Source organism: Ambystoma mexicanum, chromosome 7q (assembly GCF_040938575.1).
Source record: "Ambystoma mexicanum isolate Mex_15411 chromosome 7q, UKY_AmexF1_1, whole genome shotgun sequence".
In the NCBI taxonomy this organism is placed as follows: domain Eukaryota; kingdom Metazoa; phylum Chordata; class Amphibia; order Caudata; family Ambystomatidae; genus Ambystoma; species Ambystoma mexicanum.
In genome coordinates this window covers 514,118,131-514,143,456 of record NC_090941.1, presented here as the reverse complement: position 1 = coordinate 514,143,456, position 25,326 = coordinate 514,118,131, and positions in this window count along the sequence as shown.

Here is a 25,326-nt window from a genome sequence, read left to right as displayed (position 1 = left end):
AAATCAACCAACACCCCCGCTGCTGCCAAGGTTGCAGAAGTAAAGGGTAAACCCGTTTTGGACCTAGAGATGGGGGGCCTAAGAATACACCTCCCACTAACCAACCTAACCAGAGGCAAAGAAGACCCTCTGACCAGTCCCAAGCAGGTGGTAACCAGGCAGGGTGTCCCACAAATATGTCACCTGACTCTACCACCTACATAAGCCCGAGGTACAAGGGCAACCGACCCATCTTGGGGTACATATGGACTCCTCCGCCTCAGGGGGGATCCAATCAGGTGAGTACGACCCCAGGAAACTTCCCCCCAACATACAGCACAACCCTCCTTTTTTTCCCCACTTTCAGACGTCTAGACCACCAAATTAGGGAGAAGGGAGACCAAGAATGGAGGGCTACCAGGGAAACCTTCCACATCAAAGTTACTCTGGGAAAAGGGACAGTTACCCTTCCCAAGAGCAGAAATTATTTGACTCAAGACCCCCGCATCAGCCAGAGATAGTGTCACAACTGGAGCGTCAGGTCCAGAGTTTGACCCAAGACCTGAATCCCGTGTTGAGGGCTCAGCAGAACCCTCAGATGAACATGGCTGCTCAGAACGGTTCGAACCCAGGGTCTGGCATCCCAGAACAATGACGGGGAGAGATCCCCAACAACTAGCAGGTTTCAGGGGAGGAGGCTTGAAAGGAAGGGGGATGCAAAGCCCTAGAGGAGGCTTCCTTCCTCACCCATGAAAAGCCCCTAGAAACCTCTGAACCTGAAGCCAAATCACCTACCCACGAAAAGCTGCAACCTAAGGAACAGAGGGTAAGTAGGAAAAACCATGGGACAAAGAAAACCCATTTTGTGAAGGAAGTCCACTTCCTCCAGTTTGAAGGGGACGAATCCTTGGAGGATTCTGGGAAGAAAGTCTTCTCTTTCAAGAATGGGGGGATTTCTCCCAAAGGAAAATGGGTCCCAAAAGACCATAAATCAGACTGGGTATGGATGGGGACTGACCTAGGACCGCCTATCCCTGCACCGCAGAAATGTCATCCTGAGAACTCTGAAATAAATGAGGGATCCTCGCCCCAAACCGGTTCAAGTCACTGTCTCCAGGAAAAGGGGACAGCACAGAATCAGGGGAAGAAGTGGATTCTCAAATCTCCCAAACTGGTTCAAGTGAGTGCCTCCAGGAAAAGGTATACAGCATAGAATCAGGGGAAAAGGGGGATTCCAAAATCCCCCCAAACTGGTTTAAGTGACTGTCTCCAGGAAAAGGGAGACAGCACAGAATCAAGGGAAGAAGGAGATTCCCAAACCGCGCAAACCGGTTCAAGTCACTGTCTCTGGGAAAAGGGGGACAGCACAGAATCCAGGGAAAAGGGGATTCCAAAATCCCACAAATCTCTGAATGCCAAATTTTGTTTATAGATTCTCGAACTCCGACACAGAAAATTGCCCAAGATCCTATGGTGTCAGGGTACAAAATAAAGAAAGTAACTGGACAACTGGCCCAAAATGCACATTTCCTTTGCTCCTGGAGGAGAAAGAAGGTAGGTTTTATGACCCCGTCCGGGTGCAAGGGCAGTGTGCATTTCCAGCACTGGTGGATACTGGATCCCAAGCCACCCTCCTGTCTAAAAAGGCATTTGAGCAACTTAATTCAGGAAGGGGGGAGAGTCACAAAATTCCCCTCACACCTCTTCCTGGACAACTCCAGAACTTTGACGGGAATTACATTCCCGTCGAGGGGACTAAGGATCTGGAGATCAAAATTGGGCGGCACAAGGTGAAACACCCGGTTATAGTGGTTATTCCAGAGGGAACACATTATCTCTTAGGGAATGACCTCCACTGGAGGTTGTCACCCCTCATAGACTGTGTGAACAAGGTCCTCTGGATCCAGACCAACCGGCAAATAAAATTAAAACAGAGGACCAACTATGCAAGCCTAAATGGCACATGCCACATAGTTGAGCAGCGGTCTGACAAAATTGAGTTCCATTTTAGGAACAATCAAGTCCCCAACATCACTGTAATTGCTGTAGGACAATAAACTGGTGATGGAAACCCTTCTCCGTTCCTGAAAATCAACCTTCCTTCCAGTTCTAAGTGGCATTCCACACTGGAAGGAAATAGCCTGAAATGTTAAACTAATCCACAATATGAAAACCCAAATACCATGATAAAAAGTGATGAAAAAACAGCTCAAACTTGGTTGATATTCCGAAAAAGGGTGAACAGCTGTTCCTCCCCAGTCAGGTAAATCAGGGCTGGGAGCATGTCCTTGCCAGAGTATTCCAGAACAATGTACAAAGCTTCATCAGCGAAGCGTTATTCAAGAAACTCCCAAAAGATTAGACCATTCCCTCATTTAAGTTGATTGATAAGTGGGAAATGGGCCTGGAAACTCCCAATTCTTAGCAAGTGTGTGTTCAAAATTTCTATTGGTAATAAAAGCATAGGGCATAATTGTGGGGTTGTGGGGAGATATCCCCTATGCCTTCTACTGGCTTGTGGAGGTTGGGTGCGAGACGGGTTGGAAGCCTACTCCAAGAAAAATAACCCTTGGTTTATTAAAAATAAAAAGCGTTTTACTGTACGCCACATTTATTGTCGGGGAAGGAGTGCCTGGCTGGAGTGTGCCGTGAAACAAAACCGTGACAATTCTGTGTACTAATCTTCCATACACGTGAGCTTTTGTTTGGAAAGATGTGCAATAAAGGACTCCTTTGTTCTGGAAAATAGCATCCACACCGTTGTGCCGCCCGCACATCCATTTTATATTGCTATTCTGAGGGGCTTTTTTGGTTCATACTTAGGAACCCAGAGTGGCTTTGCTTCTGCATTTCTTTCTCAAACTGAGTGGGACATTAAGTTAACTGCCTGGAACTATAACAATCTCGGATGGCATGGCACATTAAACATGCATGCAGAAAAATAAGTGCAGCGTTTTATACTTGCAGTGAATTCACCTGTTTCAACGCTTTTCTTAATTGTTGTCATTTTAGTTAAGCATGCGATTCCCATGCAGATTGCTAAACATCTATATTTTGAACCTAGAACACGGGGTTGCAGCAGGTTATATTTGTTCGCTGACATCTGGCAACCACGATTCTGGGCACGCATGTGGAATTTTCCTCGGGCACCATTGGTCTTCTTGATTGGATGACGTGCTTGATTTACATGTCAGATCAGAAAGCTGGCTTTCCCCTGCGTGTGCGTATGCCGCGCTGTCAGTGCTCGGCTCGTGTGCGTGGGCCTCGTGGAAATCTGTAATTGGAGTTGTTAGGTGAGCAACAGTTAAACCAGAACATGACAGCAGCTCAAAAGATTGGTCTTCCAAGAAGAAATTCGAGATGAAAATAGAACACTGGCCAGTGCTAATGTCAGAGCTGCGCGCTGGCGTCTGAGGAGGGCATTCATCACAGAACCGTGACAGGGCTTCTTGAATAACCTGAACAAAAGTATAGTTGATGTTGAGAAGTTACACACAAATGATCTCATGCTGTGCACATGTAACATATTCATGCAAAGAAAGAACCTTGGTATGGTCAATGTGACAAATATGCAGTGTTCACAAGCCTCCTTTGAACTTCCCTAATAGGTGATAGGTTATTTATAACGTGCTTAAATCAGAGGTTTCTAAGTGCGGCTCTGGTGATTGAACTCGTGTTGGTTTGTGTTGTCGTGCTCCCAAGGCGAGCACGTTGCCACTAAGCTATCCTCCCAAGACAGGTATGATAGGTATGTATTGCCCAGAGTACTTACCAGAACTGTCCATTACTCAAATACCTGTCAACTCACCCGCCGCCCGCCATAGACAGTTCACTCACCTGGCAATTCCTTTTCCCGACCATAGTCTCTGTTTACCTCATTGCTAAGTTACAGCCGGTTATAATAGCCAATTGAATCCGCCGGCAGGCGGAAGAGCTGGCCTTGAAGAAGGCCTTAAAAAGGCCCTGTTTGCCCCTGCACCATTCAGTTGTACCAGTCCCACGAGGTGGAAAGGGCAGGAGCTTCTGCCTGCATCCATCAGTAAGTGCTGAGATTCACTGAAGATCTAACTGCTGCCTGCAGCCCTAGAGCCCCAGCCACACAATAACAGAAATTGGTGAGATATTAAAAAGTGATCCACCCTCTCACCTACCGAATCCTACCAGCCATCAGCAGTGCCTGCGCCCTTTGTCTGCGCTCACGGACCTGAATCCAAAATGTTGGGCGCGACGCGGCGTCATAACAAGGCTCTGTTTACCTTGTGGCGTCATAACAAGGCTCTGTTTACCTCGTTGCTAAGTTACAGTCGGTTATAATAGCCAATTGAATCCGCCGGCCTCGAAGAAGGCCAGAAAAAGGCCCTGTTTGCCACTGAGCGCTACAGACTACCTGACAAACATTTTCTTCACCGCTCCTACAAATTTAAGACTATTGCAGCCTAACGTTGCTCTCTGGAGCCTCACTGAAGACGTAACGCAAGGCAATCGTATGTGAGTATCATCATAGTGATTACTACTGTACTACGCCCCCTATAGTAAACCTTATGCCTTTTGTTATACTGGCACCTTGCCTTATCTTTAACGGCGTGCTGTAGCTTCGACTCACTGCACGCTGTGCTCTTGCATTGCTATTCACCATAATCCTTTGCATTCCACCTGCTTTTAGTACCCATCCAACGTGATGTTCACAGTGCCACGCCTGCCTTGTACTAACCTGCGGTGCTGATCCTAGCGCTACCCTGTACCACATGACCTTTACCTTATTACCTTTGTACTACACCTGCATTGTACATATCAGGCCGCTCCTAGCCTGTACATAATGACTTGCTGCTTCTAGTGCTGTATTGATATCATGTTGCTCCTAGTCCTGTACTGACTTATTGCATTGCCTCTAGCGTCGCACTAATACTGTGCTTATTTACTCTCGTGACTCCTGCCTACTGCGAGTGTCTACCACTATGAGTCCTACCTTATGCTAATGCCTACCATTGTTGTGCTATTCTCATGTGCTTACCACTATGAGTCCTGCTCTTTGCAAGTGCCTATTACTGTGAACCAGCCAAATCTGTGAATTAGCCATATCTATAAGCCTTGATATTACCATTGATGACTGCTACTTGCATATGCCTACCATTGTGAATGCCTATTAGGGCCGTGCCACCCACAAGTGCCCACTTCTGTGAGACCCACTGCTCGTAAGTGTCTACTACTATGAATCTAGCCATTCGCAAATGCCCTCTATTGTGAGCTTTGACACTTATTCACCCTAACACTTGTTATCCCATATTATCAGTGACATATACCAAGTTGGCTCTCCTCCAGCACTATGCACAACCACAATACTTTGATGTCATTGGTAATGTATGTCTTTTTAGCAGCTAGTGTTCCATTGTCCTCACCACCGCTACCCCCTGCCCCATCAAAGCCCAAGTTCTCCACCTGCTTCGCTCATTCCTGCCCTCACTACCGCTCCCAAACACTCCAGCACCATGTATTCAATCCACTCACCACACACCAATTCCAAGACCAACTACCTTACTGGTAACCTCAATATTCCAAGGGCTCCATGCTCATTTACAGACAGAAACTCCAGCCTTTGGGCGAGACTAACCAGACCTTTCGAACCCCTACCAAACACCTCTCTCAATCTAAACACCATTACTTTGAGGAACCACCCCAAACCAAAAACAGACAGCAGAAATAAACACACTGCAATAACCTTAGGTCAGAACTGCACGCCAGAATCACCCACAAAATTGTGCCTGGTTAAACGCTACCGCACTGGACTCCAACCAAGCGAACATTAAAGGAGCGTTAATAAATGCCAGATCCTTAGTGATGTGGGATGTTTTTATCCACGCATCCAAGCCCTACCTCAAAACTGTGCAGTACTGACATGGAAAACATCATGATGGCCAGAGCTTCCCAGAAAATGCACAGGGAAATGCATGAAGAATAGGCTGCCACTCATTTTTGCCGATGTTATGGGCACAGAAGGACACTGCCTAAAACCACCATTGGACTACCCACACAGTAGTCTGAAACCATTGGGAATGGCAATGCTGATTGCCAAAAGCAAACCCATAACTGTTGGGAATTCATTTTCTTAAATCCCAAAAAGGGGTGCAGTACCAGTACTCACCACTATCAAAAGCCGGCGTTTTAAAACAACACCAGATTTTACTTTTTGTATAAAACTGAATAAATGAACCCAAAGCAGGCCAAAGAAAGACTTACTGAGAGGTGGATCCAATGTAAAGTTATATTCTGAAGTGACTTGAAGGTTTATAACAAGACTGGCTGAGCTGTGGATTTCAGCAGTTTAAGTAAATTTGGACTGAAAGACACTAAAAATCTAAATGTTTAAATTGACTGAGTGACCTACTTTTGAGTGTCACATAGGTTTCAATTGTTTAAATGTCATAGTTTTAAACTTAGAATCAGCATTCTAGCTGCATATGTAAAAATGTTCAGTTTTATTTGAATGCAGAAGACTGGGGAACAGAAATGACATGTAGCTAAAAACTGGCTTAAAGAGATTCCAATTTTGCCTGGCAACTACCCCCATCAGGAGTGAAACTTGAGTCACAGCTGTGTTCCAGGTCTATCTGCCTTTTGCTGGCCACACTAAGGATATGCCATCTCTCTGATAATTGAATTAAGGGGAGCCCCCACAGAATACAGGAGCTCTGAACAATGCAACCCCCTTCACCCAGGCAGATGGTTTATTGCAGATGTCGTAAATGTAGCTTCCTCCTGAAAGGGAAGGGGAGGGGCACTGCCTGTGAGAGCAAGCTGGCTTGGCAGAACTGGAAAAACCAGAAATTCAACCTTGTGCTGGGGGGAAACCACACCCCTTTGGGGCCAGAACCTAACTCTAAAAAGATGGATAACTCATAGTACGGACTTGTGAAAATTATTTAAATGACACCATAATTCTTGTGATTTTTCTGCCCACATTTTAAGACGTGTTAGGACCCGGTGGTATGTTCAGGGGGGTTTTAGCGGAAAAGAGGATATTACTCAAAATGTGTGCATGTGAAAAATCTGACACTTCATCAACTAATGTCCATACTCCTTGCGCACATGTGTGTAAATTTGGGTTAATGTCCGATATTGCAAAATCAGTTAAAAAGTGAAATATGTGCCATTTCTGAATGCAAGCCCCCAGGAAGAGCAGAGTTTGAACAGGGGATACCTCCTGTGATATGTGAGGGGTGCGTGTAATTTTAAAACAATATGTACCTCTGCAAATATGTATTTGGTTCAAATCTAGATTTGTGTGCAAGTTGACAGGAGGAGTGGACTTTCTGCAGGCTGTAAAATGACATCACTCTGACACAACTTAGCTCCCCCAATCAGGGGAGAAATGAAAGTTTGGCCAATGATAAGTGGAGAGGGGTAGGGTCTAGTGATGCTGCACACACACCCATTTTAAAAACAGATAAAAGCAGACAGACAGGACAGATAGGGACCTTCAAATCCATTTGCAGCTGCAAGCTCTGCCGGGAAAATCCATACTTTACCTCCATCAATCTCTAGAGAAAGCTGTGCAGAAAGATCCAGACTTCAAATCCATCAATCTCCAGAATCCAGAGAACAAGAGAGAGCTGACCCAGATCACTGTGAAGTGCAGAGACCGGAGTCCAGTCCAAAACCTGACCAGATCCGTGGCGAGGCATGTTTCAAAAATATATTGTGAGTACCTAGCAAACTGTGCAGAACCAATCTCTTAGTTAAAATAATATAATTCAATCCTATTTTAATCTAAGTAGAACTGTCTCCTAACTGTCACCTGTCATTTGTAAAGCTGTCACTTGTCATTTTCTAGTTGCAAGCTGCACTTGTCTTTTTGAACTTTAAAATTTCAAATCTGAAAAACGACCTTTATTTAATCGCTCATATCTCCGTGACCGTTTGAGAGACTTGTAGTAACTTTCCTCAGAAAGCCTAGAATCGTGGCTTTCCTACGAACCTAGAACCGCATTCCTACCCCCTATAGTTTTGCCGTAATCGCGAAAGACGCACCCGCGAATTTTACCGCGATTTGCAAATTTCTCCACGTGTGAAAACAGCAGTTTGTTTTTGCTTCCGTTGCAGAAATTCGTTTAACCTGCTAATCATTCCTAGGACATTGCTAAAGTAAGCCTGCAACTAATTTAAACCAACTAATCCTCAACCTGAACCTATAGAGGGAATTAAAAGCATTTTAGCATATTTTTCACTTCATTGCCAGCACATATAAAAGCATTTTGGGCCTGTGTTTCCAACTTCTGTAGTCTAAGCTTGCTGGGGTGAACTGAATCACATTTGATTGCATTTCTGAGAACTGTGTGCTTCCTTCCATTTCCTTGCATTGCATAAAAGGGGGGGTGAATTGTCCAAGAAAGTGATTACATTGTCTTTGCTGAAATCCTATCAAGTTATTTTCTTTACTGCATTTCATTCCACATTGCATCCATTTGAAACCATAAAAGTATTGTTGCTATCTTATCCATTTCATGTCAACTCCTTAGTGATTATCAAGAAGTGTGCTAGTGCCAGATTCTCCGTTGTTAATCTTTATCATCTCAGATTAAGTGTGATATCCAATTATTAATTTATTATAAAGTGTGATATATATCTATATTGTTTAAATTCTCAAATATACCTTTTAACTTGCAAAACAGAACTACTTCTTGGCTCAGTGGGGTCAGGGGGATTCCAAGGGAGGGGTGTTATATAGGGGTAGTCATCCAGAACGCATGAACTGGACATAAAGATATATCAATAAGGGTTTTCATTCAGTATTCTAGACTAGGCGTTGACTTAGCTGTAGTGCTGAATTGAATCCTCTTACAAATTGGGGGCTCGTGCCGGACGTTTGGGTTAGATCTATCATTTGTGCAGATTAATACAGCGTGCCAGCTGACCAGATACACATATCCGGTCGGATCACCACGCTGTGTTACGCTGTAAAGCACTCCTCAAAGGAACGCTCTTAGGAAAAGGTCTGTTTTGCAAAAATAAAATACAAACTTCTGTAAGTCAGGACAGAGACCAATCTCTAGAATGACGACCTTAGTAGACATGAAAATAGCCAGAGAGCACCTCTTACATAAACTATTTGTGAGAGGTGAATGGACTGAACAGGGCCAGGATGCCTGGTTGCAGGCCATCACGCGACAGGTCACTGAAACAGGGTCAGACCTATGGAGAGATCAGGGTCCATTACATGTGGCCCTGAGTGAACTATATATGGCTCCTAAAGCCAAAGATGAACACAATAAGATTGCCAGGATAACAGCATACCTGTACCTATATATGGGAGACATGCAGGATAAATGCACTGAAAGCCAAGATCTGGCAAATAGGCAACGGATGGCAGTAGAGAAGGCCCGATCTGATCTGGCCTCTTCTGAGCAGAGGCTGCAGAGGAGCCAGGAGTCAGAAAATGATAGTAGGCAATATATCATTAAAATAAAAGAGGATATGGGCATCCTACAGAGGAAAAGACAGACCAGGATACCAGATTTCTGGCCCTGCAGAAGGAGCACCAAGACAGTTTGGACTCCTTACTGCAGAACCAGAAAAAGTTGGAGCAACAGATCAATTTCAACAGGGCATGCGCGGAGCAGGTAGTCACCCTGCAAAGCCAGCTAGATAGAGAGAAAGAGGAGAGCAATAAACTGATTCTGAAAGACCTGGATACCCAGGCAGAGTTTGATGAGGAGCGCCAAAAAAGCTGGTGCCTTTCAACGACAGAGGGACGACCTGGCAGCACAGATGCAGGCTCTCAGTCAGGAAAGAGACACTTTAGGCCAGGAAGTCTGCCACTTAAAAAAGGAAATTGAAGAAAATCACCTGGCCCTCCAGGGGCTGGGTGACCTCCAAAAAGAAAACCAGAACTTGGTAGAGCACACCAGAAGGGTGGAAGATGCTCTGGCAAGAAAGCATCAGGCCAGTAGGGATGGGACTCAGGAGGTAAACCTCCTGCAGCAAAGACTGACCCAGTTCTCCAGGACCAACCAGGAAGCACAGAGGGAAAATGAGGCCCTCTGTCAACACAATGATAGGCTCCAACAACAGGTAGCGATGCAGGAGAGACTGATAGAGTCTAGTAAGGCCTTGAGGGAGGAACTGAAAGCACAAATGCAGGCTCTTGCATTGCAACAGGGAGCAGGGGCGGATAGAGATGAGGTCCGCTGGGAAAGAGAGACTCCTGACCATAACCTCAGGAGCCCTAACACCAGGGGCCTTCATCTCTCCCAGTCCCTGGACTCTACCACTCCCATGTCCCCTGGCGCACATGAGCACAGGGCCACAGGGATGGTAGATTACTATCCAGCTAAAAGTATGGGGCTCATAGGCCAGTACCACTCAGGAATGGAGGGGTGGGCATCCGGGTATGGGCACCCAAGTACAGTACAGTTCAGTGGGGAACCCCAGGAGAGTAGGCCCCTTAAGGGCATCCTGAAAACCTCTGCCCAGTTAGGTCAGTGGGGGGGTACCCAGCAAATCCTGGCAGTAAGGAGGGATCTGAGGACTCCTCTGAGCACCAGAGGAAACAGGAGACCAGGTCCCCACATTCTGCCAGCCATTCCCAGGCTCGCAGAATCCGGGAAAACCTGGAAGAACAGACAGGAACCTCTGGGAGCAGTGCCTCTGAGTCAGAGGATGAATGGACAAGGGTTACCCGAACCAAAAAGGCCAATAAGGCAAAAAGGGCCTTGCTAAAGGACCCCTTAAAGCAGATTAAGGCGCTCAGGAGCGTCATCACGCCTTACCATAAGAACGCTAAGTATTCTGTTTGGGAGCACTTAGAGTTGTTTGAGCAAATGATGGAGACTTTCCATTTGAAGGACAGCCAAAGCTGTATTCAATATGTAAAGTGGACCTTCTCCCCGGAATACTCCAGTTTCTTTGCGGGGCTGGAGGACCAAAATCATTTAAGATGGTCCACCTATAAGGCGGCCATCTTGAAACATTTTTCTACTCATAGAAATCCTCAAGAGGCTCGCAAGGCAGCTTACAATTTGCAGTGTGGGGAGGATCAGGCCCCACAAGAGTTTGTGCAAGAACTGAAACGTGCCTTTGCGCAGACCACCAGAAGGGTGCGCACAGACAGCAGAGAATTTGTTAATACTTTTTTCCATACCCTTCCCGGGATCAGCCCAGGGGAGAAAACAGGGCCCCGTATCAGCCTGAGCGGGTTTCCCAGTTAGAGCGCCAGGTTCAAAACATGGCGCGGGATCTGGGTCACATACTGAGGGCTCAGCAGAACCCTCAGATCGGCATGCCGGCGCAGAACGCACCCAACTCTGGACCTGGTGCCCCAGAACAATGACGGGGCAGCACCCCGATAACTCACCGGTTCCCAGGGAGGAGGCACAAGGGGAAGGGGGGTGTAAAGCCTTGGAGGAAGCTTCCTTCCTCACTTGTAAACAGCCCCTGGAAACCCAGGAACCGGAAACAAAATCTCTTGCCCCTGAAAGTCTGCCTCCTAAGTAGCAGAGGGGGGTAGGAGAAACAAAAGACCCAAACCGACTCAGTTTGAGGAGGAGGTACAGATATTCCAATTTGAGGGAGAGGGATCCTCAGAGGATCCTGGGAAAAGGATCTTCTCCTTCAGAGAGGGGGGAACTCCTCCCAAAGAAAAATGGGTCCCTAGGGATGCAAATCCAGACTGGGGAGATGTGGAGACTGAGCTACCACCGCCCACCATCTCATCCCAGAACCAACAGCAAGAAAATCCCCTGGTTCAAACCCATCCTGATGACTGCCTCCAAAAAGGAGAGGGCGGCCCAGAACCAGAGCCAGGGGAACCCACAATGGCTCTGATCTCCAGTTGCCAAATTTTTCTTTCAGATTCCCAAGGCTCTCCACAGAATTCTGCCCAAATCTCTTCGCTGGCGATGTCCAAAACCAGAAAGTTAGCCCACCAGTTGTCCAAAAATGTGCATTATCTGTGCCCCCTTGAGGAGAAGGAGGGAAGATACTATGCCCCGGTACAAGTACAGGGGCAGGGTACAATTTTGGCACTGGTGGACACGGGATCTCAAGCTACCCTTCTGTCCAGAAGGGCCTTTGATGAACTGAATGCAGGAAGGGGAGAGAATTACCAAATTCCTCTCACCTCTCTTCCTGGACAACTCCAGAACTTTGACGGGAAGGAAATTCCTGTCGAGGGGACTGCAGACTTGGACATTAAAATTGGGCGACACAAGTTGAAACACCCGATCATAGTAGTGACTCCAGAGGGCACCCCTTGTTTACTGGGGAATGACCTCCTGAGGAGGTTGTCACCCTTAATAGATTGCGTAAACAAGGTCCTCTGGACCCAGACTAGCCGACCAATAAAATTAAAACAGAGTGTCAACCATGTTAGTTTAAACGGCACCTGCCACATGGTTGAACAAAAATCTGACCAAGTAGAATTTCACTTCCAGAATAGCTAAATTCCAGACGTGACGGTAATAGCAGTAGGACAACAGACTGGTGATGGGGGGTCCTCTCTATTTCTGAAAATCAACCTTCCTTCCAGTCTAAAGTGGTACTCCACGCTGGAAGGAAACACTCTGAGATTCTATACTAATCCACAATCAGAAACTCCCACTCCAATAGTCCATAAAGATGTGAAATCAGCTCAGAGCCTGGCTGATATTCAGCAAATTGGAGAGCAGTTGTTCATCCCTGTTCAAGTAAATGATGGGAAAGACTCTGTTCTCGCTCGAGTGTGTGTGAACAACGGTAAGAGCTTCATCAGTGAAGCCATGTTTCGCCAACTCCCAAAAGATCCAGCCATTCCCACATTCAAACTGATAGATAAATGGGAAATGGACCTGGAAGCACCTAATTCCAAACATCTCCTGCCAAGCAGGTGTATGCTCAAAATCTCCATTGGCAACAAGAGCATAGTCCAAAATTGTTGGGTCGTGCGAGACGTCCCTGCCGCCTTTTACTTAGGCAGTGACATTCTCAATCGCTTTGCCATTAGTTTGGACCTAATAAACTTCAAAGCTTGGTCCCGATTAGCGGATAATCCCATGGGCTTTGATGATCCAGAAAAAGCATTTAGGTCAGCTCAATTGCTACCTTATGCAGTTGAAATTCAGATCAAAGAGGAAGTCACCATCCCAGAAAGGACCCGACAATTCTACCTGGAAGTGAAAGTTAAAAGGGGACAAGAGTTGAAAAACCCTGATGCTTACATACATCTAAACGCTTCTCTCCAACAGCAAGGGTTAGGGGTAAACCCAACACCATTAGTCAACATAGAACATGACACCATTCCAATAGAGGTGGGTAACAGCAACTTAAAGAGTATTACTCTAGCCGCAGGCACCATTATTGGAATGGCGGTTGATGACCGACATTTTTCCATAGATTTAGGTAATGAACTGTTAGGGCCAATCCCCAAGGACTGTTTTGACAGTGACAGTGATGACAATACAACACCAGACAGGATTTTTACCCGGCATGGGGGGAACTTCCTGGTGTACACTTCTTGCCCTTATGGTAAGGAAGATGTGACTTGTGACTTCAGGAGGGATGAGGTGATTTTCCAGGTCCATGAAGGTTGCCTTTCCCACATGAGGCCTCCAGTCCAAATCAGCACTCTGACCAGGGACTTCTCCACCCAGCTGGAGGAGGCCACTGAAATAGCCAAACCAGAAGTCTTTCCAGGCTTCAGGCAGATGGTGGAAGAGAGAGTCAACCTAGCTGATGCCTGTGTGACTCTGGAACAAAAGCAAAAGTTGAAACAAGTTTTCTTGGATTTCCAAGATCTCTTTGCGGTAGACTCATATGACTGTGGTCGCACTGACATCCACACAACAACAATCCCCACGGACCCTGGCATGACTCCTGTGTTTGTGAAGCAATATTGCTTGCCTCTCGCATCAATGGAGTCCCTTACTGAAATAATTAAGAACCTTGAGTCCCGGGGAATAATCCGTCCAGTCCACAGCACCTTCAATAATCCGGTGCTGGGAATATTGAAGCCAAACGGCCAGTGGAGACTCTGCGCCGACCTCAGGGAGCTCAACAAACGGGTCCATACTTCCCGATGGCCTCTTCCCTACATTGACCAAGGGATGGCCCAGATTCAGGGGTCACAGGTATTCACTGCAATAGACCTGACCAATGGATACTGGACCGTGCCGGTCAGTAGGGAGGACCAATACAAGCTGGCTTTTACCTTTGGGGGCCAGCAGTATACATGGACCCGGACTCCCTTCGGATACCTCAACTCCGGCAATGAATTTAACATTTTCCTACATAAGGCCATGCCCGACCTGGGTGCGAGGGGTAACCTGGCTTATGTAGATGATGTCCTCATCAAAAGTTCATCTGTGGAGGAACACAAAGCGGAGATCCGTTATGTTCTGACCCAGTTGAGGGCCGCCGGAGCAAAACTTTCCTTTCAGAAAGCACAGTGGTGTAGAACCCGTGTTAATTTCTTGGGGCATGAGATTACTCCTCAGGGTCTCTGTCCCCAGGAAAGGAAAGTTGAAGCACTTCAGAAACTGAAAGACCCCACAACTCTGCGGGAACTAAGGAGCCTCCTTGGACTGACTAATTACAGCAGAAAGTTCATTGAGGGCTACGCAGAGATCACCAGACCCCTGATTCATCTCTTGAAGGGGGGGGTCAAGTGGGAATGGGGTCCAGAACAAGCCGAGGCAGTAAGACAACTCAAAAGAAGCCTCTCACAAGCGCCTTGCCTAGCTTACCCTGTCAGAAACAAGAAGTTCTTCCTGGAGACAGGGTTCTCTAATACGTGCTTGACGGCAGTATTATACCAAAAGCATGACCAGGTCAATAAAGTAATCTCCTATGCGAGCAAAACTTTATCCTCTGTGGAGGAAAAATTCAACGATTGTGAGAAGGCACTCCTGGCAACGGTGTGGGCATTGAAGAATTACCGCCCGTTTATCCAGGGGGAACACATCATAGTGGAGACTCCACACCAGCCTCTGCAATATCTCCAAAGTGACAGAATCCGGGCCGGAAATGTGAGTAATTCCCGAATTACTTCCTGGATTCTGTCAATGCAAGGCTTTCCTGTGGAGGTCAGATATGGCCAAAACAAGAAGAGTCCCCTCACGCAAGGTCTGGCTGACTTGCATGATTGTGCCAGAGAAAACTGTCTCGAGGACGAAAGTCGGAAAATCAAGGACAACATGGAGGCATACCTTAATTCCCCACACAAAGTCTTTGAAGAAGACAAGTGTGAGGGAATGCCCACTGTGTATGCGGATGGATGCTCTTACCATGTTGACAACGACGGGGAGAAAGAACTGGTGGCCGGCGTAGGGAATGCATGGGTGAATGAGTCCCCAGAACCCTCCACTGGATACAAAATTGGTCCCCGAAGTAGTCAGGTGGCAGAATTGATGGCTGTGCATCAGGCCATCCTCACTGCTGTCCAGCATCAACTCCAAGAACTGGTCATAATCACAGATTCGGATTATGTACGGAACGGGTTCGTGGAGCACCTGGTTAATTGGAAAACCAGAGGCATGTTATGTGCCAACAACAAACCCTTGAAACATGGGAAGTTGATCCAAAACATTGATGATCTGGTCACCTCGAAGGGAATGACCATCTATTGGAAGAAGATCAAGGGTCATTCCAAAGTAGAGGGACCAGACAAAACTGGAAATGACTTAGCTGATCAGCTGGCCAAAACCGGGGCCATCCAAGGGGATCTAATTGAGATTGAGTCCCTGTTGGGGGAAATCCAGGTCACTGCTATCACTAGGTCCCAGACAAATGCTCACAACAACCTTTCAATTGCACAATGGAGTAAGGAGACCCCTGATGCTGATTTGATTACAGCTCAGAAGGGGGATCCAATTATTGGTAAATTTTACCAGCACCTTGAGGACCCTGAGAACTTTCCCCTGATGGATACCGAAAACATTGGGAAAGAGGACCTAAGAGTGTTGATGAAATGTCCAAAAATGTTCCGAATCCAAGACGGTTTGCTGGTAAGGAAATCCAAAGCTGGCCACGATCAGTGGGTGGTTCCTACCTCATTCCGAAGCCTGATGTTAAGTCACGCCCATGATGCGGCTACAGCCGGTCATAGGGGGTTTCACACAACATTGGAAATCTTAAGAGAGGTTGCATACTGGCCACACATGGGGCAGGACCTCGACCAATACTTGAAGGGGTGTCTTGTGTGTGCACAATTTCAGCCATCATCCCTCACGCACCGCGCGCCTCTCCAAAAGAGGGGGATGACCCTGCCATGGTCAGATTTACAAATCGACTTTGTAGGCCCCGTGATTCGCTCAGCTAGGGGGAATAAGTACATGTTGACTGTGACATGCTTGTTTACCAAGTGGGTGGAATGTCTCCCAGCCCCAAATTGTAAGGCAGAAACAGCAGCTGCCCTGATGATTAACCACATCTTTTCCCGTTTCGGTCTACCTCAAAGGATTGAGTCAGACAGAGGTAGCCACTTCACCAGTGAAGTAATGACAAAGATGTGGGAGATACTGGGGGTTAAAAGGAAGTTGCATATTGCTTATAGACCAGCTTCTTCTGGGGCGGTAGAGAGATATAACCGAACCATTGTGAGCATATTAAAGAAGTTTGTGACAGATTCTGGGCCAAGTTGGGATATCCGATTACCTCTGGTCCTAATGGCCATCAGATCTACCCCTTCATCTGCAACCAAAATGTCATCATTTGAGTTGATGACTGGGCGCAAGATGGTACTTCCTCAGCATTTGCTCTACAGGACCCAAGAGCAGACACTGATAAATGCCTCCACAACTCATGAGTATGTGGAGAATTTAAGGAAACACCTTCAACATGCTTTTGCTTATGCTCAGCGGAATCTAGAAAGATCAGCTGATAGCATGAAGACCCACTATGACCTGAAGACTTCCAGGAAGGAATATCAGGTGGGAGACCGGGTCTATCTATACAATTTCCAAAGGAACCAGGCCAAGCAGCGCAAATTTTTGCCTACATGGAAGGGACCCTTTGAGATCATCGACAAGATCTCCCCTGTGGCCTACAAAATCCACATCCCCAAAGGTCCTTTGGCAGCAGGGGAAGACAAGTGGGTCCACATAAACCAGTTGAAATGTTGCCATCCCAGGCACACTCTGCAACAACTGGAGGAATCCTCTGGAATCCTAGCGGGTACTGTCTCAGACTAATTCAGTTCCAACCATAAAACATACCACATCTAGTCTCTAAAATATTGTGATTTGCATGAAACTGTCTCTTAGTTATACTGTTTGTTTTTTCAAAATAAGAATGTAATGTTTCGTTATGATGAAATGCATATGCTGCCCCACTATCTCAACAGTGGTGGAAAAATGTCTATGAATAGGTATTGCCGCTTTTGCTTTATCATCCTAGGAGAGATGAAACCATAGAGAATGACCAAGGAAGATGACCCAGGGACCGGGAACGAAGATCCAATGGGCCCGGAGTACTGTCCAATATTCCCATCAGGACCGGCGAGGAGAACCGATCGATCCGACCGGATGGAGAAAAAGATGCTGAACTGTCCCATCTATTGGAAGAAGATGAGGAAACATCCCAGGTCTTGCGAGTCCCATTAGTGAAATAGAATGGCCATCGCAAGAGGGGGGCTTGTGGGATGTTTTTATCCACGCATCCAAGCCCTACCTCAAAACTGTGCAGTACTGACATGGAAAATATCATGATGGCCAGAGCTTCCCAGAAAATGCACAGGGAAATGCATGAAGAATAGGCTGCCACTCATTTTTGCTGATGTTATGGGCACAGAAGGACACTGCCTAAAACCACCATTGGACTACCCACACAGTAGTCTGAAACCATTGGGAATGGCAATGCTGATTGCCAAAAGCAAACCCATAACTGTTGGGAATTCATTTTCTTAAATCCCAAAAAGGGGTGCAGTACCAGTACTCACCACTATCAAAAGCCGACGTTTTAAAACAACACCAGATTTTACTTTTTGTATAAAACTGAATAAATGAACCCAAAGCAGGCCAAAGAAAGACTTACTGAGAGGTGGATCCAATGTAAAGTTATATTCTGAAGTGACTTGAAGGTTTATAACAAGACTGGCTGAGCTGTGGATTTCAGCAGTTTAAGTAAATTTGGACTGAAAGACACTAAAAATCTAAATGTTTAAATTGACTGAGTGACCTACTTTTGAGTGTCACATAGGTTTCAATTGTTTAAATGTCATAGTTTTAAACTTAGAATCAGCATTCTAGCTGCATATGTAAAAATGTTCAGTTTTATTTAAATGCAGAAGACTGGGGAACAGAAATGACATGTAGCTAAAAACTGGCTTAAAGAGATTCCAATTTTGCCTGGCAACTACCCCCATCAGGAGTGAAACTTGAGTCACAGCTGTATTCCAGGCCTATCTGCCTTTTGCTGGCCACACTAAGGATATGGCATCTCTCTGATAATTGAATTAAGGGGAGCCCCCACAGAATACAGGAGCTCTGAACAATGCAACCCCCTTCACCCAGGCAGATGGTTTATTGCAGATGTCGTAAATGTAGCTTCCTCCTGGAAGGGAAGGGGAGGGGCACTGCTGGCTTGGCAGAAAAGCAAGCTGGCTTGGCAGAACTGGAAAAACCAGAAATTCAACCTTGTGCTGGGGGGAAACCACACCCCTTTGGGGCCAGAACCTAACTCTAAAAAGATGGATAACTCATAGTATGGACTTGTGAAAATTATTTAAATGACACCATAATTCTTGTGATTTTTCTGCCCACATTTTAAGACGTGTTAGGACCCGGTGGTATGTTCAGGGGGGTTTTAGCGGAAAAGAGGATATTACTCAAAATGTGTGCATGTGAAAAATCTGACACTTCATCAACTAATGTCCATACTCCTTGCGCACATGTGTGTAAATTTGGGTTAATGTCCGATATTGCAAAATCAGTTAAAAAGTGAAATATGTGCCATTTCTGAATGCAAGCCCCCAGGAAGAGCAGAGTTTGAACAGGGGATACCTCCTGTGATATGTGAGGGGTGCGTGTAATTTTAAAACAATATGTACCTCTTCAAATATGTATTTGGTTCAAATCTAGATTTGTGTGCAAGTTGACAGGCGGAGTGGACTTTCTGCAGGCTGTAAAATGACATCACTCTGACACAACTTAGCTCCCCCAATCAGGGGAGAAATGAAAGTTTGGCCAATGATAAGTGGAGAGGGGTAGGGTCTAGTGATGCTGCACACACACCCATTTTAAAAACAGATAAAAGCAGACAGACAGTACAGATAGGGACCTTCAAATCCATTTGCAGCTGGAAGCTCTGCCGGGAAAATCCATACTTTACCTCCATCAATCTCTAGAGAAAGCTGTGCAGAAAGATCCAGACTTCAAATCCATCAATCTCCAGAATCCAGAGAACCAGAGAGAGCTGACCCAGATCACTGTGAAGTGCAGAGACCGGAGTCCAGTCCAAAACCTGACCAGTTCCGTGGCGAGGCATGTTTCAAAAATATATTGTGAGTACCTAGCAAACTGTGCAGAACCAATCTCTTAGTTAAAATAATATAATTCAATCCTATTTTAATCTAAGTAGAACTGTCTCCTAACTGTCACCTGTCATTTGTAAAGCTGTCACTTGTCATTTTCTAGTTGCAAGCTGCACTTTGAACTTTAAAATTTAAAATCTGAAAAACGACCTTTATTTAATCGCTCATATCTCTGTGACCGTTTGTGCTAGAGACTTGCAGTAACTTTACTCAGAAAGCTTAGAATCGTGGCTTTCCTAAGAACCTAGAACCGCATTCCTACCCCCTATAGTTTTACCGTAATCGCGAAAGATGCACCCGCGAATTTTACCGCGATTTGCAAATTTCTCCACGTGTGAAAACAGCAGTTTGTTTTTGCTTCCGTTGCAGAAATTCGTTTAACCTGCTAATCATTCCTAGGACATTACTAAAGTAAGCCTGCAACTAATTTAAACCAACTAATCCTCAACCTGAACCTCTAGAGGGAATTAAAAGCATTTTAGCATATTTTTCACTTCATTGCCAGCACATATAAAAGCATTTTGGGCCTGTGTTTCCAACTTCTGTAGTCTAAGCTTGCTGGGGTGAACTGAATCACATTTGATTGCATTTCTGAGAACTGTGTGCTTCCTTCCATTTCCTTGCGTTGCATAAAAGGGGGGGTGAATTGTCCAAGAAAGTGATTACATTGTCTTTGCTGAAATCCTATCAAGTTATTTTCTTTACTGCATTTCATTCCACATTGCATCCATTTGAAACCATAAAAGTATTGTTGCTATCTTATCCATTTCATGTCAACTCCTTAGTGATTATCAAGAAGTGTGCTAGTGCCAGATTCTCCGTTGTTAATCTTTATCATCTCAGATTAAGTGTGATATCCAATTATTAATTTATTATAAAGTGTGATATATATCTATATTGTTTAAATTCTCAAATATACCTTTTAACTTGCAAAACAGAACTACTTCTTGGCTCAGTGGGGTCAGGGGGATTCCAAGGGAGGGGTGTTATATAGGGGTAGTCATCCAGAACGCATGAACTGGACATAAAGATATATCAATAAGGGTTTTCATTCAGTATTCTAGACTAGGCGTTGACTTAGCTGTAGTGCTGAATTGAATCCTCTTACAGTGACGCATGCTACAGAAATTGCAGATAGGATCACAACAGATAATCTTGACTTCCTTGCTATAACAGAGTGGTGGCTCCATGCAGCAGCAGGCCCTACACTCTTACTAGCAGTTCCTGAGAATTACAAAATCTTAAGAGCGGACGGAGTGGATGCCAGAGGCGGTGGCATTGCCATTATAGTCAAATCTGACTTAGCCATGAGAATAACTCCGTCCTCTATTGTCAATTCTTGCGAATTACTCAGGGTTAAATTACCTATCACTAATGCAGATACTCTAACAATAAACTTACTCTATAGACCCCGCCAGGGCACATTGGCTCATTTGAAGAAGACCTCTCTGCTATCCTATCTAATAATACTATACTGACCTCTCAAATCCTCCTATTAGTTGATTTTAACTTGGGATTCAACAACCCCAACGGCCAACATGCTTTAGCTATCTCTAACCTACTAGCAGAAATGGGATTTTCCCACAGAATATCCCAAGCCATGCATATCAAGGGAAGAATCCTTGACTGGGTACCTGACCATAACTGCGCAGTAGCCATCACCACTATTACGCCCCAGATCTGGACTGATCACTTCCAGATATCCTTCACCCTGCCAACTCAGACACCTCCTGGCAAGACCCGACCCATTGCGCCCTCAATCCTCACAAGGAATAAAATAAACATAACCGCAGATAAGCTCATACCTCTTATCATGCCTACCCTTAACTCAATATCGGACTCAGCTAGTCCAGACAAATTAGTTGACACATACAATAACATCACCAAAGGTTTAGACACTATCGCCCTTCTTAAGATGCGGAAAAGCAAACCTAAAGCGCACCTGAACTCCTGGCTCAATCCTCACCTGAAATCCCTGAGACTAGAAAAAAGAAAGCTTGAAACTCTGCGGAAACTCTTCCCCACAGATGAAAATAAAAATAACCTAATTAACCTAGCCACCCACTACAAAAAAGAAATTATACACTCTAAACAAGAATCATACAACGAGAGGATTACTAAAGCAAGCTCAAACTCCAAGGAACTGTTCACCCTTCCAAGAGAAATGGAATCACCCATCCCACAGACATGGAATCACCCATCCCACAGACAGACAAATGTCTGAAGGACAAACGATGGTGTACGGACATTCAAAATGCCCTTATGAATAAGATCTCCCTCCTCCAAACTAAAATAGCAAAGAAAAAAGCTAACCTACTTAGTACAGACCAGCAGAGCACCACTTCTTCATCTTATAATTAACCACCACATCACTTTAACTTCACCCACGTCTCTCCTGTCGAGTTAGAAAAAATCATCTCAGCCCTCAAACCTTCAAGATGCCAACGAGATAGCTGCCCAGCACAGATAATAAAGATGCCGCTAGAGATCTGGTGCCATTTATAACTAAATGAATTAACTCCTCATTCAACTCTGGCATTGTACCCAGCAACTTAAAGGAATCCTGAGACCTACCGCTATTGAAAAAACTATCATTAGACCCTAATATCCCGACAAACAACAGACCAATTATCACAGTAGCTTTTTTACTTAAGATCCTAGACAGAGTTGCCTATATCCGAATTCAGGATTACCTTGAGAAGAACCATCTCCTTGGTGACTGCCAATCTGGCTTCAGACCGCGTCACGGCACCGAGACCACTCTAATAGACTTAAAAACACAAATTGATACACTCAAGGACCAAGGAAAAGCAGCACTACTGCTACTCCTTGATCTCTCGGCCGCATTTGACCTGGTCGACCACGAAGTTCTCTGCAAACACCTTGCAACAGCAGCATACTTCCCACAAGACGCAATCACTTGGATTAAATCATTTCTAAACAAAAGGATCATGAGAGTCTTTTCTCCTCTGGCAACTGCTGACCCAATCCCAATTACCTGTGGTGTGCCGCACGGTTCATGTGTATAACCGACCATGTATAATATATTCACCAAGCCTTTGTTTGATGATCTAGATGATCTGGGTGTCACCTACACTAATTATGTGGATGACACCCAGATCCTCATTCCTGTCACAGGAGACTATGACAGGGACGTGGCTTTGGTGAATAGAATATACCTCATCATTCAGGCCTGGATAGCCGCACATGGCCTATGCCTGAATGATGAGAAGACCAAACTCCTATTATTTGGAAACATAGCCAACCTCAACAAACTGAGCCCAAACTACACCGCCTTTAATATAAACGGCAATAGTATCAAAGTGGTTAAAGAAGTAGAAACCTTAGGTTTTTACCTTGATTCTCCCTTCACATTTAATAAACAAGTCAGCGCTATGGTTTCCACTACTGCGTACATTTGTAAACTGATCAGGGCATGCAGACTTTTCCTTTCAAAAGACAACTGCACTACCTTAGCCAGAGCCCTCATTCTTTTCAAATTGTATTATTATAATGCTTTGTATTTGGGAGCAAGTAACCACATCACCAACAAAATCCAAATCCTGCAAAACAACACCCTTAGAGCGGCCCATGGAATTCCCAAGAGAGACCACATATCGCACCTGAGTAGACAGCTCAAATGGCTCTCCACCAGAGAAAAAATCATGCTTAAAACTGTATCTCTAACACACAAATGCCTCAATCAAGCGGCCCCTACTTACCTCATCGAGAAAATCAAGTAGAAATCCTCCCTACGACCTTCAAGGACAATCAACTCATCTTGTCTAGTCGTACCTAGATTAAAACTCAAAAAAGCAGGAGGAAGTAGCTTCCCTTGTTAAGGCAGCACAAGGCTGGAACTCTTTACCCCTTTCACTGAGAACCAACCAACCATTCGACATGTTCAGGTGCTTACCAATGATGCGGGATCGCCCTAGCCCTGCACCACTCTGAGTTACACAACTTCCCAACTCGTTTTTTGAATCTTGCTGCTCATGACTTGCCATCTCTCCCCAGGTACACTATATTTATTCTTCCCAACCATATCTTGTACCTTCACCTTACCCTTCCGGATACATTAGTCTTTTTTGATGGTATATACATTTCCACCATATTATGTTTTTGTATAGTATATATAATTGATCTTCTTGCATAAAATGTATATATTTATGCCTCATGTTGTATATTGCATCTACTGTAACCAAGATAAAAGTATATTCGTGACCTCTGTGCTAAAGGCACCCAGATACCCTCTGGTCCGGTGCACCATACAAATAATAAAACAAACAAAAAACAAACAAAAATAGGCATCAATTCAGCTCCAACCCACAGAAACGAAATCCTCCATTTTTAGTCACTTTGGCAACTCAAAAGGTTAACAGATATGTACTCCTCTGCATGAAATTTCGACTTTACTTTAAATGCTGGACCACATTGAAGGAAAAACACTTCTGCTTGAACCACCAGATAAGTTGCTTTGCATATTAGTGATCAGCTTTCCCCCAACCTCCTAGCGGTAGAGATGGCCACTAAGAGCCCCGTCTTGGGGCTCAATATTTACAATACAAAAAGCACACAAGTGATCAAGGCAATTTGTGTCACAACCAAGACGTAGAGTAACTCCAACAGTACTCTAGAGATTACTATTCTAAAAACATTTGTTTTTTATTTTGTACCAAAAACACACATTCTATAAAAAACACAACTCTATGCACGTTCAATTGCCTTCATGCAATGTTTTAAACAATCAAAAAAACATATCAATTACAGACACAAATAGAACAGTTGTTTACAGTTAAGATCTATGAACCCCATAGATCCCTCCTATCATTGTAGTTTTTTCTAGACTCTGGCAATATCTAGGGCTATTTCTAAATTATTTTTTTTTCTTTGTATTGGACCTGCCCTCTCTTTTACAGTGTTGGTGGTTGCTGCATCTATAGTAGACACTGTGTGTTTTGGCCGTCTCTTCAACCAACTGCGGTTCCACAATTATGCAGCCTTCATCAGGACGAATACAATTTATATTGGTGCACACAAAAACGTGTTTTGTGTCTTCTGAGTAGTAGCCCAACATCATCACGAGATGTAATTGGCCCTCGTGTCCAGTATTGAGGTAAATTTACAGGAGATCTGTGCTTTAATATGACGGACTGATCTTGTTCACTGCAATGAATACAGGGTGACAGGGGCAAATCCTGTGTTCTGTTGCCATGGAGCCACTGCGAGGCATTGGGCATTTCCCCTTTCAAGGCGATGTGTGAAAATAGGCATCCTGCAGGTCTAGTGAAGCCAGAAATTCCTTGTCCTGCATTACAGAAATGACCCATTGTAGACATTCCATCTTGAAATGCTTTGTGGTCATAGAGAGATTCTCTTACGGTCCACGATCAAGCTGAATTTCCCCAATGGTTGGGAACTGGGAATACAATGGAATTACACACTGCTCGATTGTTCTGTCCTGGCACCTTTTTGATAGCTCTCTTCTGGACCAGCTCATGGACGGCATGTATTATGGCCTTCCTCTTGGATTGACCTTTGGGTAAGGATGTATGAATGGTCGCTGATAGTCTCAGTGTGTGGCAGAATTCTTTGATACACCCATTAAACCAGTCTGTTGACCCAAGCATAATTTGAAACTATGTGCCTTGATTGCCAGAACAACTTGAGGTGGCCACAACCGGCCTGGCATCAGGACATTTGAGGCTTAGAGTGGGGGGTAATGGAAGCCTTTAGCATTTCTGGAACCACTTCTGTCCCACACCCCCAGGGCATGTTCAAAGCTGCTCAATGACTGCTGCTTGCCACTTACTTTGGAAAAGTAACTGTCCTGCTAGCATATCCACTTTGAA